The 18,907-nt window shown below is 41.6% G+C and overlaps 1 protein-coding gene across 3 annotated transcripts in view; it reads left to right on the plus strand.

Moving 5' to 3' along the window:
- The first annotated feature begins 2,082 nt into the window (after nucleotides 1–2,082).
- Nucleotides 2,083–18,907, plus strand: part of ptk2aa (protein tyrosine kinase 2aa) — a 53,034-nt gene continuing 36,209 nt past the window's right edge. For all 3 annotated transcript variants that reach the window (XM_076105525.1, XM_076105527.1, XM_076105526.1), the window contains exons 1-2: nucleotides 2,083–2,265; nucleotides 15,086–15,112. The gene's annotated coding sequence lies outside the window, so the exon portion shown is untranslated. The remainder of the gene's footprint in view (nucleotides 2,266–15,085; nucleotides 15,113–18,907) is intronic.

Genomic DNA, 18,907 nt, shown 5'->3' on the forward strand with positions numbered 1-18,907 from the left:
CACGGCATCGACAGTTAAGAACTTTTCCTCATCTTTTGTATCACCTTGGCCAACAGTAGAAGATACACCAGCAGGGCCAGTATTCATCCTGTAGTCACAGACATAAGAGCCACAGAGACTAAGTACACTGCATCATGCACATCTTATTTTTCTGGAGGTTTCAACACTCAGACCAGAAACTCCTGTTATCATAATTTTAACATTGACTACGTTTATGCACCAAATATGTTTTTTTGGCCTTCTTCTGAAAATGACAATACTCCTACTCCGCTGTTTACCTGGCTCATGAAAATGAATATTCCACTAGTATTCCTGCACGAATATCCAAAAATCTATTAATATCCCAAGTCCTTCTTTATGCTTAAAAGTAGGAGTGTTTCTCCTATTCTATTATTCTCCCCCAGCCCAGGTCACGTCTGATTGTAATTGGGGGCCATTTAGGCAATAATACTGAATCTAATTCAGGATTTAATCATTTATTATGCATATGTAGTCTATTGCAGTGTTTGAATACCTCACATGTCATGACAACAAGGTTGTCACCTGTTGTGTAATTGTTTAATTTATTGTAATGCAACTGATCAGGTTTTATTCAGTGATTTATATCAAACTGTTTCATCGGTTCTGTTCTGCAGCTGAGGTAGCCCAACTTTCAAATAGGGAAGAATTAAATATACATTGCAAATGAACGAGTATTAATTCTTTAAAAGAAGTTTAAATGAAAGAATTGAGATAGTGTATGAAGATGAGAGGGGTTTGCTGTTCCAGCCAACCAAACACTGCAGCCTTTTAAAGAAGATAGCAGGAAGAAGTTAGAAGAAGTAGCTGTTATATTTGGGACTTTGACACTTAACCATGTTCTCTACAACCCTAAGCACTCAAAGACCCTGCCAGCCGACACATCTCAACATGCTGAGATCCAGCCCGCCTAAAGAAGCCTCGTCTATCACCTGGGTTCTAATATGCTTTAACTCAGACTAAAGAACTTTGAATCCTGCACAACAGATCTCTCCTCTGCTGCTTTGCCAGTTCTGCCTCTTGTTCCATTCTTGTGTCACTGACCTGCTGCATCTTAAAGAGATAGACTCTAAACTGTAAAACAAGAAGACATTTTGAGAGTAGCAAAGGTGCCATAGTGACCCTTGCAGCTACAAAGGGAGGTGATGAGATGGATGGAGAAACCTTAGAATGCAGAAAAAGTTACACAAATATTTTTTTTCTCTTTATAGGAGACATCTCTTTCATTTTCAGTGTAAATAATATGGAATAAAGAGAACAAGAATGGAGGTTAATTTCATGGAGGAACTTTATTTTGAGATTGTCCGTGAATACAATAACATTAAAAACATCGGTGGCACAGTTTTCATCTCATCTGAAGCCCCGTGTCTCATCCAGTAGCGTTTCTGGTCTCATAGCTCTGAAACAGATGTGCCATCAGAGTTAAAAATGATAACGATCGCAGCTCAGCAAACTGAACACTTTTCTTGCTATGCTATAATATGCCTTGGTGATCGGATGTCTCCTTCATACACAAAGCAGAATAAAGAGTTATAACCGATAATGTGTGTAGAGGGTCTGTGTTGTTATAGCCTATACTTAAACACTACTACTGCAGTAACAGGTAGTGGCCACGAGGTGTCGTCTTAGTACCTGTGCACAGAGCTGCAGCGTTAAAGTGATGTACACATTAACGCATCAATAACTATAATGCAATCATGTAAATGCACTGTACATTATTCTGAAATAGGCTATTCTGTATAATGTTTTCGGTACTGTAAGGATGTATTGATGCTTATACTTTTATTTAACTTTGGTGAGAGTTTGAATGCATGACTCGTCTTTGTACTTTTCTGTTACTTCTGCTCTTACTACAGTTTGAACATGTAAAGTAGGTCCTACCTACACATTCATTCATTCATTCATTCATGGGCTGTTGTGTGCTGTGCCTGAGGCAGGGCTTTCCTCTGAGGGAGTAGTTTGCTCTCTCTCTCTCTCTCTCTCTCTCTCTCTCTCTCTCTCTCTCTGTGTGTGTGTGTGTGTCGCTCCCAGCAGCGGCCATATTGGAATGCTGGATGTGGAGAGGGGAAGCAGGAACAGGCGACGGGAGAGGGAGAAGGGGGAGATAGGCATGAGCGAAAAAAAGCAGTAACTATATCTACCCCTTGGCTCCACAACTAAAATAACGGACTCTTCTCCGACTGTTGGCAGCTTCTCCCGCCGGTAAAGAAACACAAACCTGTCGGACGTCCCCTGGAACAAGTCAACGTGAGTGATATTGTGTGTTTTGTGGATTATTTCAAAAGCTAAAAGAAAGTATGGGATGCGGTTTGTTCAACGCTCGCCCTGGCTGGCATTAACGTTAACTTTGCTGTTTCCTTTCCCCAGTGTTCAAACCATTCTCATTTGGGAAATAACGAATAAATGAGCTTCGCTTTAAAGCAATTTAACTAGGACGTAGTTCAGCTTTTTAGTAACTTGAAGCAGTTGAAGAGTGACCGACTGCCACCAAAACTGGTCTCCACATTAACACGGAATGAACGTGGAGAAACATTAACTCCAATTTATGGCAAGTATGTGCGTGTAGCGGATTAACCTACATGTAGCTCCTAAATTAAACATCTGTTTCAAGGGATTTTTTGTGTTCCCTGAGTCAAGACTTCAAGGCTGTTTGGTTACCTTGACCCCCCCCCCCCCCCCCCCAAACAAACTGAACTCTTCCATTCTACCTCAATGGACCACTTATGTGCTCTGAATACTTCCATAAAGCTAATCTATTGGCCCAGTTATTTAAGGCTACATAAAGGTGTTAATAAGGTGTGTGATATGATGAGACTCCCTCTCATGTTGCTGTTATTATTTGGTTAATCAGGTGCATATCAATGTTGTATAAGTTATTTATATTCATCCACAACTGTAATCCTGCACTTTAGAGCTGAAATAATTAGTCAAAATATGAATTAGTTCGTAATAATCTGCAACAATCAATTGTTTCAGGTGGTCGGTCGACTGAAATGGCAAATATTTACTGATTCTGACTTCTCAAATGTGATGATTTGCTGCTTTTCTCAGCTTAATGTTGCATATATCATATTATTATAACATATATTTGTGGTTTTGGGGCTGTTGCTCAGAGAAAACAAAGATATTTGAAGACGTGGTCAGCCAGGGTCCCCAGAACATGTGATGACATTTTTCACATTTCATCGAGGAAACAATGAATCCACTAATCGAATCCATGGAAAACACGTGTTTTAGGCCTCTGCTAACACAAACAGACTGCTGCTGTAGTTCATTCTTATTCTTGAGAACCTTAAAGTTCCCTAACATTATATATCTAATTTCTCACAGAACACAATGGTTAAAGGGATATAAGATACGAGAAAGTTTAAGTGAACCATCTCACAGACATGCTGCTCTGTGTTTCTGCGTTTTCCCAAATGGTGAAAGATTGCTGGAGCCTGATTTGCCTCCACTTCATATTCAAGATGCAAGAAAATGCTAATGAGTTGCAGTATCCTGAGGCTACTGATGCCTCAGACCTACGGTATACTAATAGGAGCGCTGTTTTGCACACTTATATTTGCAATTCCGTGGACAAGCTGAACCTAAAGCAGCGTTTAGTTTACCGCTGGGATCCAGGACTGTTAGTGTGGGGGATGCAAAGTTCCTTCAGGGTCATGGTCTGGGTTGTGGATGCATCGCAGTCACAGTTTGGTACATTGTAGGTAAAATGCAAACACATTGTACATCTGAATAGCTATTTTTTTTAATTCTGAGAAGAAAATCTGTGCCGGGATGACATCCTGCAGACACTACTTCCTCCACTACGAGCCAGAGTTTTAATGATTTGTCCTAAATGCTTGTTCAAAATGCTGCTAAATCGTCTCACCTTTAAACCATTAATCTAAATGTCATTGATTGTAAATTACATCCGCAGAGCTTGCTACAGGTCTGAGATGGTATTTCTTAATGAGCAAACAAGGCTCACACCGTTAATGAGCTTATCCACTTGATGAGTGTTTAGTTCCACTGCAGCGGCATTCATTCATTCATTCATTCAGCTCACTTGCCGTGACCGAGTGCCACAACACATGCAGAACTGCTTCTGTCAGCGATCTTTGATGGTGAATTTGTACGGACAGTGACAACTTACTGATCCCATTTTTATTAATCTATACGAACGATAGCAAACAGCCTTTTAAGTGCGTTTAGAATAGATATGAAGTTTGTCTGATATCATTGAAACTCGTCCCGTCCATGTTTTTGTCTGAACGCTGCGGTGAACTACAACCACAGTCTACTAATTTGGCCTCATAGGACCAAAATGGATGCAGCGTAATCTTTTTATCTGGTGTAGAACCATGTCATTACTGTGAGAAACAAAGCGCAAAAGCATGTAGTTCTGCTTCAATTTGTGACATGCATCATCTTTGGGAAATGCCTTCATATGGACCCTCTACTTTACTTTTTAGTGTTTTCTTATTTTGAAATTTTTAATTGAGGCTTTTGTGATGGATGTCAGTAAGTTGGAAGGAAGAACTTAATGCGCTTCACAGAGAGTAAATACATCCACCTTTGGCTGGTCTACAGCAGGCTAATACAGGCGTGTGTGTGTGTGTGTGTGTGTGTACATTTTAGAGCAGTGCAGGAGGCCTGTATTTATAGAAACACTTGACTACACTCAGAGATCTTACAGGAGCATTCATTTACATGGCAGCAGATAGGGTTAGGGTTAGGGTTTTTTAGTTGTTTTTTTTGTGTGTGTATATATTCTACTCAAGTTCGTTCTGTCCAATGGATGAGCAGACAAGGACAGAACAACTGTAGAGAAGGACAAAGAGGGGAACACTAACAAAGCCAACAGTCTGGTGTCTGTAGATCGCAGTATGTGTGTTGTGAGTCATAATGACTCCAACTAGTGATATTAGCAATCGCTGCAGGTGTGTGTGTGTGTGGAGGTATGTCGGTCCTGAATACGATTATGTGTCTCCTTAATATGCGTGTCATGAGGAATTCATTAAACCAAATTAAATTATTCGTCCCGATGGGAAGACACCAACTCTCTTCTTGAGTTTTCAGTTTGAATATTTATTTTTTTAAAGAAGTTGTTTGCTGTTTTCCGACCAAACACGGCGGCATTTATTTAACGCGACAATCGGCTGCTTCATACCTGCTCTGTGTGTGTGTGTGTGTGTGTGTGTGTGTGTGTGTGTGTGTGTGTGTGTGTGTGTGTGTGTGTGTGTGTGTGTGTGTGTGTGTGTGTGTGTGTGTGTGTGTGTGTGTGTGTGTGTGTGTGTGTGTGTGTGTGTGTGTGTGTGTGTGTGTGTGTGTGTGTGTGTGTGTGTGTGCGCACTTACAGCTCTGTGGAGGGCAAAACTGTTTTCTCACACCTCGTGCATATTTGGGAATCCATTTACAAACTCATCTAAGGAAGGGAAAAAAAATCAGTTGAATGGAGCAAATGGTGAACTTTGTTTTGCACCTGTAACTTTGTGTGTGCGTGTGTTCATGCTGGCTGTGAATGTATGCATCTTATAAATTTAGCTTCCACTGTGTCTTCCGTGGAAATTATTCCCCTGCATCCTCCTGCATGTGGTTTCAGCTGTGGAGGAAAAGGAGTGTGTGTGTGTGTGTGTGTGTGTGTGTGTTTTGGAGACAGGAGGCTGAATGAACGTCCATTCCCTTAGCTTCTAGATTGGTTGCATTCAGGAATCCCCCCAACCCACACACAGAGCACTTACTGTACATCCTAAAGCATGCTGCGTCCCTTGGGAGCTGAAAGGAAAACGCCTTCTTCCTCTCAGCAGCAGCAGCGGCACTGTTCAGACGTCTCTGTGGGTGTTTGTGTGTGTGTTGTTATGTGTGTGTGTGTGTGTGTGTGTCTGTGTTCATGTTTGTTTATGTGTCTGTGCCGTGATAAGTGCCGTGATAATGACCGTGTTTACCAGAAGATAACACGAGCGAACACTGTCTTGGGTTTTGTCAGTTGAAAATATCTCTGTGATCATAACGAGGTTTGGTAATGTGTGTGCGCACGTTCGTGCGGTTGCATTTGTGTTAATTAAGGTGGAATTTTACAGTAAGACAATAATACCCGGATGGTGGACGCTTACCATGTGCAGTTATGTGTGTCATTGTGTGTGCGCCGTCTTCAGTATATTGATGGGATTTAGTTTGGTCCCAACAAACCAGATCCATCCCTAAAACAGTAATTTAATGAGTGTGTGTGAGTTGTTGGATTCGTTGCAATCGTATGTCCGTCTGTCCAAGCAGGTGTCTTTGTACTGTAGACAGTCTATCATCTCTCCTGCAGCTGCTGTTAAAACATGCATGAGTTTAATGGAAGACAATATATTAACACGGTTTCAAAGCTTGTCCAAACAGAGTTGTTTTAGTGTATCGCTGTGCGTAGATGGACCGCTGTGCAGCGACGCATTCTGTACTGTTTGCACTGAAATCTGCTACAATGGCAGGAAATGACATCGTAGTTAATGACTTGTCCCAACTTGGGCATGCAACACACAAGGACACACACGCGCGCACACACACACACACACACACACACACACACACACACACGCACTTAGAGCGAGCTACCTTCGGTCATGCAGGTCAGTGGTGCGGCATGTCAACTCGTGATGAATGGAACTGGAGCACAGCGATTCCCTCTAGTGTGTGTGTGTGTGTGTGTGTGTGTGCGTGTGTGTGAGACTGACTTCTTGACTCAACCAAAATCACTAGACAAACTAATGACCTCTCTTGTTCTCCCTCAGTTTTCGCAAAGCAGTGACTGAACTGTAGACTAGAGAAGAACAATTACAACCACACATTGTTATAAGTTGCCCCTCACCCTCTCTGTGTGTGTGCGTGTGTGTGTCATGTTTGTGTCAGTGTAATTACATTGCAGTGAGTCACAAGGAAACGGAGAAAGAAGTAATTGTTGGGCTTTGTCATACAGACACAGAGAGAAAAGAGGTGGGAGGAGAAGAAAGCTGGGCGGAGAAAAGAGAGGAAAAACCAAAATAGAGAGATGAGGCCAAAGGAAATTGTCCCTAGATTTTTACACACACTAAAACATTATCATTGTACGTGAGCATATATAAGATGTGAGAATCAATGTTCTCTTAGATCACCGGTAGCCTCGTGGTGGGTTTGTTTTGCACCGTACTGTGCTTGTCCATTTGTTACGTCTCAGGATATGGCTCAGACACCAAAGGCACTTTGTTCAAGACACAGAATGAAGTTAGGGAATTAGTGATTCTGGAGTTAAAGGAATAGTTCAACATTTTGGGAAATAGAAGATAAGAGTTGATTGGGAAGATCGATCTCATGTCTGTACTGAATATGAGAGAGGGAGAGAGAGGTGTCTGTTTGACCAATCAAATGACCTCATCTCTTCTCTCGATTCATGCACAACCACACACACACACACAAGCTGCAGTCATAATAGAACAGAGGGAAACACACATGCACACACTGATCAGCAGTGAAACACCTGGATACGAGCCATAGGTATGACATCACACATTCACTGACTGGTGTGTCAGTTAACTAGTTTTGCTGAGGTCAGATGTGGGTATAATGCCTCTCTGTGTGTGTGTGTGTGTGTGTGCGTGTGTGTGTGTGTGTGTGTGTCTGTGTGTGTGTGTGTGTGTGTGTCATTAGTCACCAGCAGGGACTCTGTCATAACAAAGGTTCATTGAAGAATAGTCTGTCTTCCTCTCTCTGTCTGTCTCTGTTCGTCTGCTTAAATGTTTTCCTTGTTTTTAAAGTATTTTAACATAAATGTCAGCAATGGCAAACACAAGAACACGATCACAGGCTGATCACAGGCCATGTTAATAATAACTTTATTCTTGCTGTTTGGATAGTTTATGAACTCTAATAAGTTGCAGCATTATGAAGTTTATCAGGTAATAAACAAACAGAGGCGGCTGCTTTGTTTACTTTCTCAAAGTGTAACTCACTGATGGACAATGAGCTGTTTTTTTTTATTCATGTTTTCATGTTCAGGCCGAGCAGAGGGTCACATTAATCCTTTATATTTAGGGAACATCGTGACAGGGTTGCTCTCTCTAGACGACATCACTTGAAACCACTAGAGGGTGACGTTAACACGCCAACTCATCAAGCATATGAGAGTGTAGATTCTCCCTCTAAATGAGAGTCAGAGCGCACTAGGGGTGTGTAAGTGTGTGTGACTCCTTGGCCTCCTAATCCAGTGCTCCATTAATCTGCTTTACTCCTCAGCACCTCTCTGTCTGTCTCTCTTACACACTCACGATTTTAACCCGTGTTTTATATCGTCAACCATCATTGTCTCCCGTCTTTATTCTTTACAATCAGTTTGAAACACTAAAAATGCCAGAGATTGCTGATTGTTTTCATACTTTCACGCCATGCTGTGATCGTTATTATTAGACAGTTTGATATACATAATCAATCTGCTGCATGTATGACGCAAAATAAACTTTGAATGAAAAGTGAAATTCTGTGATGAGGCTATGAGTTGTAGAAACTACAGCAATCAATCTGCACGGACCAAACATCGTCATCCTAAAACTTATCTTCAGTGTTTTTCAACTAATCGTGTATTCTTTATTGAACTTCTGAAGCATCCCGTTGGGTTTAGCTCCCTCTATGTATCCCTGCATGCGATCTGATGTCAGTATAATTGGGTTAAATGTGCAGCCCTCACCACACAAAGTCAGTGGAACAACTGACTGTTATTCCCGCCGTGGTTTTGTTCTGAAGATTGATGATTTCTGTCGGACAACGTTGAGTTGAGAATATTGCGTTATGACTAATTGAGTAGCTCCTCGGGGGTGCATTTGTGAGAGAGAGAGAGAGAGGCAGAACAGCCAAAGGCAACACCTCTCTCCCCCTCTCTCTCTGTCTCTCTCTGTCTTCTCCCCCTATATCATTTCCTCCTCACTTTCTCCTCTTTTTGTCCCCATATAGTTTGGTTGTTCTCTCTGTTTTTTATGCGTCCTCACTTCCTTGTTTCTCACTTATTTTCATGAAGTTGTTGCATCATTTTGTTCCCTTGCTCTCCCTCCCTCCTCCTGTACATCTGGCTCCCTCTCTCCCCCTCCATCCCTCTCCTGGGAGACAAAGACACCCCCTCCTCCTTCCTCCTTTTGCATCTCCCTCCCCCCTTTCACAGCCATAAGCTGCCTACAAGCCTCTCTCTCTCTTCCCCCCCTCTCTCCCTCCCTCCCTTCCTCCCTCCCCTTCTCTACTCCCACTCCTGCCACTGTGTATCTGAGAGTCAGCGTACGAGCAGTAGTAGTAGTAGAGGGAGGAGGAGGAGGGTAGTGAGATTAAGGCGACATTAGCCATCATTACTGAGTTAGCTGGCTAGCACATCTCCACACTCGCCCAAAGACCACAGAAGCCTGGGATTTGGGCTTTTCCCAATTTAGCAGTCTGTCAGGGGGGGATTACTCTCTTCTCTTCTCTTTGGGACTTTAAATGGAAGGACTATACCATGGTAAGATTTAAAAAAACATACATGTGTATGCACTGTACTTGTGTGTGTGTGTGTATGCATGTGTCAAAGTATGTTCAGGATGTGTGTTTAAACATGTATGCATGAGCTTAAACCACCTTTAAGTGCTTAACAATGACTGAGTTTGTGTGTATCTAATGGTTTAGTTCTAGTGTGCTTGTTCATTTTGGTTTCTTACTGTCTGACTTACAGTATAGAAGAAGTATTGATAAAGAGAAGGTGGAGGAAGTGGTTTAAAGAAGTATTATAGAAAAGGATTGTTGATTAATGTAGTTACAATTACGATGATGTCAGTAATGAGGAGGATTTGTTATGTACCAAACATTTTGGGAGTTCAGAATCTCAAATGTATTACTTTTGTTGCCTCTCTGTATTTAATATCATTGTATATTAAGCATATTTGGATTTTGGACTGTTGGCTTTAAGGTGTTAACTTGGGCTCTTGGAAATTGAGACAGGCATTTATTTACTATTATTCTCTGACATGTTATAGACCAGCTGATTGAGTACTTGAGGTAATAAATTGCAGATCAAACTATAATGAAAGTTTGCTACTTTCAGCCCGAACTGAAGCCATTCCAGCTTTTCTCTGGATATTATTTCATTCTGTTTAGTTCTCGTCTGCCTCCCTTCTGATGAAAGATCATGTTTGTGTGTGAAAAGAGGAGATAAGAGAAAGAGGTTGACTGTCTGTAGGAGGCTTCAATTTGAAGTGTGTGTGTGTGTGTGTGTGTGTGTGTGTGTGTGTGTGTGTGTGTGTGTGTGTGTGTGTGTGTGTGTGTGTGTGTGTGTGTGTGTGTGTGTGTGTGTGTGTGTGTGTGTGTGTGTGTGTGTGTGTGTGTGTGTGTGTGTGTGTGTGTGTGTGTGTGTGTGTGTGTGAAGCAGTATGTGTGAGATGATATGTGTGTCAAATTAGTGGGTTGTGTTTGCATACACGTGTGCATCCTTCTGTAGAGTGGCTCCTTGTGTAGGTGTTGGTGTGACAATCCCTCTGTGGGGTTTTGTTTCTGGGTTAAATCATCTATATTTTATTATGTTTTAATTTTTCCATCTTGGTTCATAATTGATGGGAATTTGCTAAACAAGAAGCATCGCCCCACACACACACACACACACCTACACAAACTACATTTTACAATAATACAAATGAACATATCATGATAACATTAAAATGTACTTTAGTCCAATAGTTATTTTTACTGAATGGAGCTTGAACGCACCACAGTGTAACTCAATGGAACCTCCATATCAGACCCGAAGCATCATTATAAGACGAGCAACTAGAAAGCATTCATAACCATCTTCACATCGCATATTGTTGCTGGGTATAGTGAGATGAGGATGGGCAGTGAAACTTTTTTTCACACTCTGATGGTTAAACTACGTCGCGGGTCACATGACTCCCTGGTCATCATCACCAAAATGCTCCCGCACTGCTGATTTAAGGCCCTTTTTGGCAGATATAAGGCTGTTTACAGCAAAGCTTCAGGTGAGTGGGAAGCCTCTCAAGCACACAACACACACACACACACACACACACACACACACACACACACTTTACGCGAGAGGAGAATTCAATGCTCACACAAACAACGTGTCTCACTGCAGGAATCAGGATACCAGAGACATCAAAGCTTCTTCAGTTCTAATGGTTATGAAACCGTGACTTACGGTATATAATCCCAATATCCCTAATTGCAATATTAATAGTTTATATAATACGATATAGATACGTGGTGTTTGTTTCTGACATGGAAAAACTCCACAAAAATAAATATGATGAAAGAACTTGACAATAGGAAGAATTATAACCCATTTGATCATAGTTAATTATACATATATTAGCACGAGCGTAGAGCTGAGTCAGTCATGGTTTGCTTTCATCGGCCAATCAGGATTGGGTATTCATTTATTAGGCATGTAAACCAGTCCCCTAGTGTTTGCTCTCATACAAAATGAAAGAGGAATTCAATTTTTAATGTTCCATTTTCGATGCACGTGTAAATATATGCTGAAACCCACAACAGGGACTGCAAATGAGTCGGTCATTAATGTCAGATGTGTTTTGATTTATTTAAAAAAACAGAACAGATACTGGTATAATTTGAAAAAGAAAATACATTTAGAGCTTATACTCACCAGTTCACTTGTCCTCGATCTGTTGTGATGCATTATGCACAGTGTGTCTGGTCTGGTGTGATACATTCACATGCGTGCCGCTCCAGTTGGCCTGTTAGCTTTATCACTGCACCTGAACTACACACACTTGAGTGAATGTGTGTGTGTGTCACTGTGTGTGTGTGTGTGCTTTTGCAGATAAATGTGTATGAGCAGTCATGCGTTCACGTGACCTTATTATGTTGCAAGCGTGTAGGATTTATCTGGAGTATGCATCATCTGTGTGTTGTGTGTGTGTGTGTGTGTGTGTACACGCAGTATATATATTTTTTATGGTGTTTGTGTGATGGGTTTTGAATAATTGCTCGACGTTTATCTGAATGTAACTATTGAGAAAATGCACAAGCGCTAAATCGAGTTATGAAAACACTGATTTGTCATCCATAATATAGAGTTATTAAACACATTATGTCACTTTCAAAGTCACAACTGTCCTCAAAACATGTCTCTGCAAAATATATTTTCAAGGACAAAAAAAAAATCCCGTGTGTGTGTGATTCTATGAATTTGTGTGTTAGTGTGACTGGCAGGTGTGATTGGCGCCTCAGGGGTTACGGTGTTGCGTCGTTAAGACTGCACGCTCCAGTAACGCCCCATTGTCCATAGGGTCACACACACGCACACACATGCACAGGCGTGTGCCAACTCAGCTTTAACCATTAGACACAGAGCAACGAGGCAGAGCAGCTGACTGCTCTCATCGGGTTAATTCAGTTGATTCTTGCAGGAGAAGTGTTTCATTCGGGCTCTGTTCCGCCCCAGTCGGGTTGATCTTTTCACTGTTGCGTTGAGCTGCAAAGAAACAGTTTTGTTAAATTTCTCTCTTGAACTTTTATCTCCATCTACCGAACACGGACGCTGTTGTCAGCCGTCATCAGCTGCTTCAGCCTTTCTATTTAACACGTATATCCAGAGCAACACAACGTGAATCTAGAACGTCTGGACATGAACAAGGGATTTTGGATACAGATATCCAGATATAATGGAAGCTCTCACTAAAATATATATCTTGAAAATCATCTGGTTGTGATGTTAAAATGTCATTAAGATGATGGGAATTTGTTCTTCTACTGTGCTCATCTTTTCCTTCTCTTGTTTTTTAATATTAATGTGAAATGCGAGACAAAAACTGTCTTTTGAATCTCTCAGTTTAAGAGGATAATGTCTTTGATTAGTAAACGTTTCCATCTCTAGCTGCAGCAAAGGAACACGTCTGACTCTCTGACCTCAAACTGAATCTGAATGTAACTACTGATGTGGGACCAGTGTTTTAGACATCATTGCATAGCAGACTCTCTTGATTATTCTGTCTAATTACAGTGACCAATAAACCTGTGATTAACGTACAATTATACACAGCTCGCAGACATGGAGACTTCCAACCGTCTGTGTGTAGATATGTGGGTGAGATGGCAGTTAGTTGACAGGGACAGTAAAGTGCCAACAAGTCTTAAACAAATGCAAAATACAAAGAATAAAATAAAATGCAGATTGAACTATCCAAATTTGTTTCGCAATTCTTTTCCAGCTAACAGAGCTATCGTTCTGAAGGGGAACTGTTAGTTTTTTGGCATGAAACTAACTATTTTTGCGCCGCCTGATCTCTTCTGTGTTTTTCTTTTACTCCTCCACAGTAGCTTGTTTAGGTCACAAAGCCACAGTAGGATGGTTGGAGTTACTGAACGGGCATTATTCACGATGTACCTTCAACAACACGTTACGTTGTGCGGTACTACTCCGTAGATCTGAGAGATACATACCTGCTCTCCTCCTGTGTGTCTGGGTCCTGAGGACAGCTTGAAGAGCAGGTGTTTTGTGTGTATGTGTGTATGTGTGTGTGCGTGCGTGTGTGAGAGACACACACACTCATGGACCTCTTTGATATTTGTGCAGTGGAGACTGTTAAACAGATTGGTATGTAATTAGCACCTTGCTAGCACTCCTGCGGGATGTGATATGAAGAGAAAAATCACAGAGCAAGCTAAAGTTAACATTTCTTTCCAACACCGTGTAACTAATGATGAAACACAAAGTGTTTTGACTAATTATTTATATAAAGACGGCAATGTTTTTCCCCCCAGCTCTTCAGATGCTAATCTTTGTTTCTCAGACGTGTAAACGTTACAGGCTCCTTCGGCTTTTAGTCTAGACTGTAACAACAGATAGGCTGAAGATGCCAGGCTATGTAGCACTTAGCCTACATTAACGCTTACAAGAGAGACAGAAAGATAGTCAGCGAGAGCAGCCATGGGACAGATGGGGGGTGCAGGGTTCAGATCTGTCGACTGTAGATCTGACGACTGTAGATGTCATTCTAGACACTTTGAGTCTTAAGCAGCTCCAGATCTGTTTATCACGGTTCATCTTACATGTTTAGGGTGTGGTTTAGTCATTTATTGGTCATATATGGTTGTTTTTGACATAATCCTCAAAAGGATGATCTATGGCAGCATGAGATGAGAGGAAATTATTGTGCTTGAAAAGTCTTATGAAAGCCAGCATATTTTGTGGGGCAGCAGGCTGGCTCTACTTGCATTGTGACTTCCCGACAAGTATGTCGTAAGAACCTTTCTACTGTATTTGAATCTCACACACACACGCACACGCACACTCTAACTGTAGTGTCCTGGTTTCATGTTACAAAGGGTTTATCGATAATTCACACAGTATGAGTCACCTTTCTGGTATTTCCTTTTGGGATGTGGGTTTTCTTACCGTTAAATAATTTTTGTTGACAACCCCGGTCATTTCACCCGGTGTGTGTGCATGTGTGCGTGCTCACCCAGTATTTGTGTGTATATCCGGGTGTCTAGGCACTTAGGCACTTATCCTCCTGACCTCTTCCTGCACACAGACATATCGCCGCTCTAACTGGGTGTGATAGGTCTGAGTGTCAAGTTCTCAAAATGCTTCTCCCGGGCTTCCTGTGGGAGTCTGGGAGCTGTAGTATCGATGTAGTCTACCGAGCGACTTAATATTAAGAGCAGGAGTTTTTTATTTCCAGGTACGTCCCATTCAAATTAGAAAATCTCTTTTTCCATGAGAACCAAGAAGGCAGCAATAGAGTATTTCATACAAGATGCACAAAAACACATAAAACAAACATACAGGATAAGACTTTTACTCTCAGCTTACAATCAGATGGGCATTTTGTGTAGTATTTAGCATTTTAACATCCAACTTTGTGTAAAAACAATTGTTCTCTTCACATCCTCTAATGCAGTATGCATAGTCATCATAAAATATGTGGCATTGAGTACATACAGTGCAATGTTCCTTCTGCAAAATAACGATGAACGCATTGATGCAGAGTGAGGGCGAAGGCTTTTCTTTATTCAATGGCTCATAACTAAACACACCCGCTAACTCTACGTTATCTCTGTGTTTGTCTTTCAGATATCACCAGGATTGTCTACTACACAGGTGAGCCGCTCACCCTCGTGTTTTGTTCACTCCTGCTGGAGCACCGATGGTCACTCAGAAGCTTCTTTCACCGATTCAGAGTTTGTTGTGCGGTCAAGTCACCGCAAAGGCTCCTTAATGGGAAACAAATGAGGAGTATTAGTGTGAAACGCCATTCAGTGACCGTGGGAATAGTTTGATAAATCAATCACCGACCGCTAACTAGCCTTCTCTGTTTCTGCAGCTTTCAACCATGTCTTCATCAGAGGATTAAAGTTTGCTCCGTTGTAATTGGCTCGGTTGCCATCGTGCGACCTTTGTTTCAAGTTTCATGTGATGACAACTAAGACAATGTCATGATGGCTGAGCCTACTTTAAAGTGTGAATACAATGAGATGCAGTTGAATTCTCCAGGAATGGAAAAGACTAGTAAGTGGACCTTGAGGTAAGATTATTTTTCATTAAAGATGAGAAAGTTTCATTTCAGTATTATTTTATTTCCTGGAAGGGATTACGTGTCATGATTATATGATTACTCCTTATCAATTTAGCACAAAAAGTAAGGACATTAGTGTTTGGTAGATTATTTCTTCGTTGTAACAATGCTTCTTGGCAATACATCTTTATACCGTTGGAAAGCCTGTTTATTTCCCTTTTAAATGTTGCCACATTTGTAAGGAACATGCATTTGTGGGATGAGCAGCAGAGCTGAGTATGTGGGTTGTGCCCATGAAAAATTTGCCAAATCTTCTCTACCAATGCCAAACAGCTTATTCCGCTGTTGCTATTGACGCTTGTTTTGAGCTTCTGGTACCCACAGGTGCTGCCAATCAGGTGCCAATCAGGCACCTGATTGTGCATCTGTGATCACCTGTGATCATGGGCCCGGCTACAATGGTCAGTAGGTGTCTGCTCCAAGAATCAGCATGCCATCACTTACATTTACTGTACCCAGAAAAGTAATAAAGTGGCAACATGAGTCAACATTGGAGGGAAGCTTACAGACTACACATGTGTGTCATGAAAATAGGTGCATGTGTTGTTTTATTGTTTGTGCGAAGAAGATACGCTAATAGTCATTTTGTGTGTGCGTGTGTGTGCGTGTGTGTGTGTGTGCGAGACTATTAAACAAGCTAGAAAACAGACGCAGAGTGGGCATATCTATCTGAGTGTGGGTGTGTTGGTGTAATTAGTGCAGACGGGTGAGGGAGTGTGAACATTGTGTTAGTGGGACTGTGTGACTAATCTTCACACTGTCGATACCAGAGACTAAATATGCTCTGTGAAGATAGCTGAAAGTCAAAGTTTAATAATTCTTAATAACCTGAGGGTATATATATATATATACATATTTTTCCCTTTTTGTTTTACTGACATTAAATAAGCAGAGAAGCATATGTATGTGTCATCAGGCACTGAAGAAAGGCCTCGCTGGCCGGTGGAGGAATTCAGTTTCCAGTGTCCTGCAGTTCCCATTAGTGCTCAGCTGTGAGGAAGCGAGAGGATAACAATGGAATAGTCTGTACAGAAGCAAAGTTGTTCAGGATGTTTTAAAGGTATGTCCAGTGTGTGCACCGGTGGTTTTGTGAGCCGAATTAAAAGACTCTTTTGTTCCTTCATGCCTTCGGTGACGTCTTTCAGGTGTGGGGTCTTCATCAGTAGGGCATTACCTTTTCATTGGACCACTCATTTAGCTATTTATTTTATTTATAAGACAATGTTTTTCATATGAAACCAGTACATCAAGACATAGCGCACCATAAATAAACAGTAAAAACAAAAATACACATAAAACAACAACATAAAGGCTCATCCATCTGTGCTGCTTGTTTAGAACATTATGTGGCTCAGCAGTTAGTTTAAAAATACATTTGATACAGTAAACTGTCTGTTTTAAGAACAAATAAACTTAATTACAACCTCATTACACTATTACAAATCAATGGGGGGGCTGTAAAACTGACACTGAGTAGTTAAAGGGACGTTAACATGCAGGTATGAAAACAGTGTTATTGTTCCATGTAGTTCAGGGTAAGCAGCAAAAGAGTCATCTCGTAGAATTAAGAGTGAAGTGGATTACAAGTTTTAATTTATGAGTTAAATACGTTTGTAATTTAAACAGCCTTTGAAATTTCACTTTAAGGCACGGGAGGGAACACATCGATTGGTCTGATAACACGTATGCAAGTAGACATCAAAGTAGCTATTACAGCTCTGAGGTTTACCTGCACCTTTGAATTTTGCATTCAGTAGATGGTGTTGTGTTTCCCTCCCCTGCTAAAACAATGATGTGTTCATAAACACAGAGAGAGAGAGAGAGGATTTGGTACAGTCCCTAAAGAGCGCTTCCCATTCATGGCGACATCCGGCCCGCCGACAAAAGGCTTTCAATAGTACACACACGCACGCCCGCCTTACTAAAACCCCCTGCTCCCACCAGATTTTCATAACAATGGCCAATGCCTGAGATTGAGCACAAATTATAGGACACACACACACACATGCACACACATGCACACACGTGTGTGTGCTCAGCAACTCATGGAGGTCTGTTCAGTTAATACGTTCGGCCATATAAATGTCCATTTGAGTGATGGAGGCGGGCATCTGGTCAGCAGCAACGCTCGCAGTGATCGGTGCCACTCGAGATGAGCCTTCAGGGCAGCACTCTGAGAGCCCCCCCCCCCCCCCCCCCCCCCCCCCCCCCCCCAAAATACAGGCTGAGTGACTTTGAATGTGCAGGATGAAGTGTGATTGATTGAGACCCTGTTGTGTTTGGAGGTGGATTGTTTAGCATGTTGCTAACAGCTGCTAGTTCATCCTGCTGGGCACAGACGGGGCAACGGGTGTGTTGCCAAAAATGCTGTTTTCTTCTCTTCCATTGTCTTGTTTTTCTTTTGATTTATTCATTTTTCATCCATAATATTTCGTTAAGAAGTAGGATGTGTGATCTGTGTTGGCTAATTTGTCCATTCTAACAGCCAGAACGAGTGGAGTTCAGGGGATGGCGGCCGTTTGCCTTTAGATTTAAATATGCTTATTATGAAATAGTACAGTATGGACGGTGACGATATTCAGCTTTAAATTACTTCTGGAGGAGTGTATATACACAGTGGAAGATGATTGAAATCTAAAGTGGTGCTGATTACTGTTACGTGTGTGTGTGGCTGTACCTTACAATAGTTAAATAAAGAGATGTTCTCCTCTTTTTCTTCGCTGCTTGCATTTGCGACTGCAGCGATATTGATTCAACATAAGGGCTGATCTGAGGTCAGCTTCGTGAACAGAAGTGGGAGTTTTTTTTTTACATTGAAGACTAGTAAGATTAGCATATTAATAGTTTCTAGCTCCTCCTGCTTCTCCAGCAGCTTTCTCTCTCTCTGTCTCTCTCATTCCCACTCAACTTTCCTTCAGTGCTGCTGCCCTGTCCTCTTCTTCCTCTGATTCTCCCTGAAACAATCTCTCTCTCTCTCTCTCTCTGTTCTGTTTCCTTTGTTTTTCAGACTCCCTCTTCGCTCTCACTTTCTTTTTCCAGGAGAAGGGGATAACTTTCTGTTTGTGTGTCACTGATCACAGTATTTATCTCTCCTTCTCTGCGTCGGCAAACTAACTGAAGTTGGATTTGCCTCTGAAGTCTTCTCACCATCACAGGGACTCTAACTGAGTGAAATAACCTGAATCCTCCACTGAGCAATGGACGCTTCACTCTTCCAAGGCAACTGCGTAACTATGGAGTGCAGGCATGGAGCAGAAATTGGGCAAAAAAACAAACAGTGAATTGTCATCAGAGAGGGGCCACTGAGGAGCAGAAGTCTG

The sequence above is a fragment of the Anarhichas minor genome, unplaced genomic scaffold (assembly GCF_050575085.1).
Source record: "Anarhichas minor isolate MPS153535 unplaced genomic scaffold, ASM5057508v1 ptg000033l, whole genome shotgun sequence".
Classification (NCBI taxonomy): Eukaryota; Metazoa; Chordata; class Actinopteri; order Perciformes; family Anarhichadidae; genus Anarhichas; species Anarhichas minor.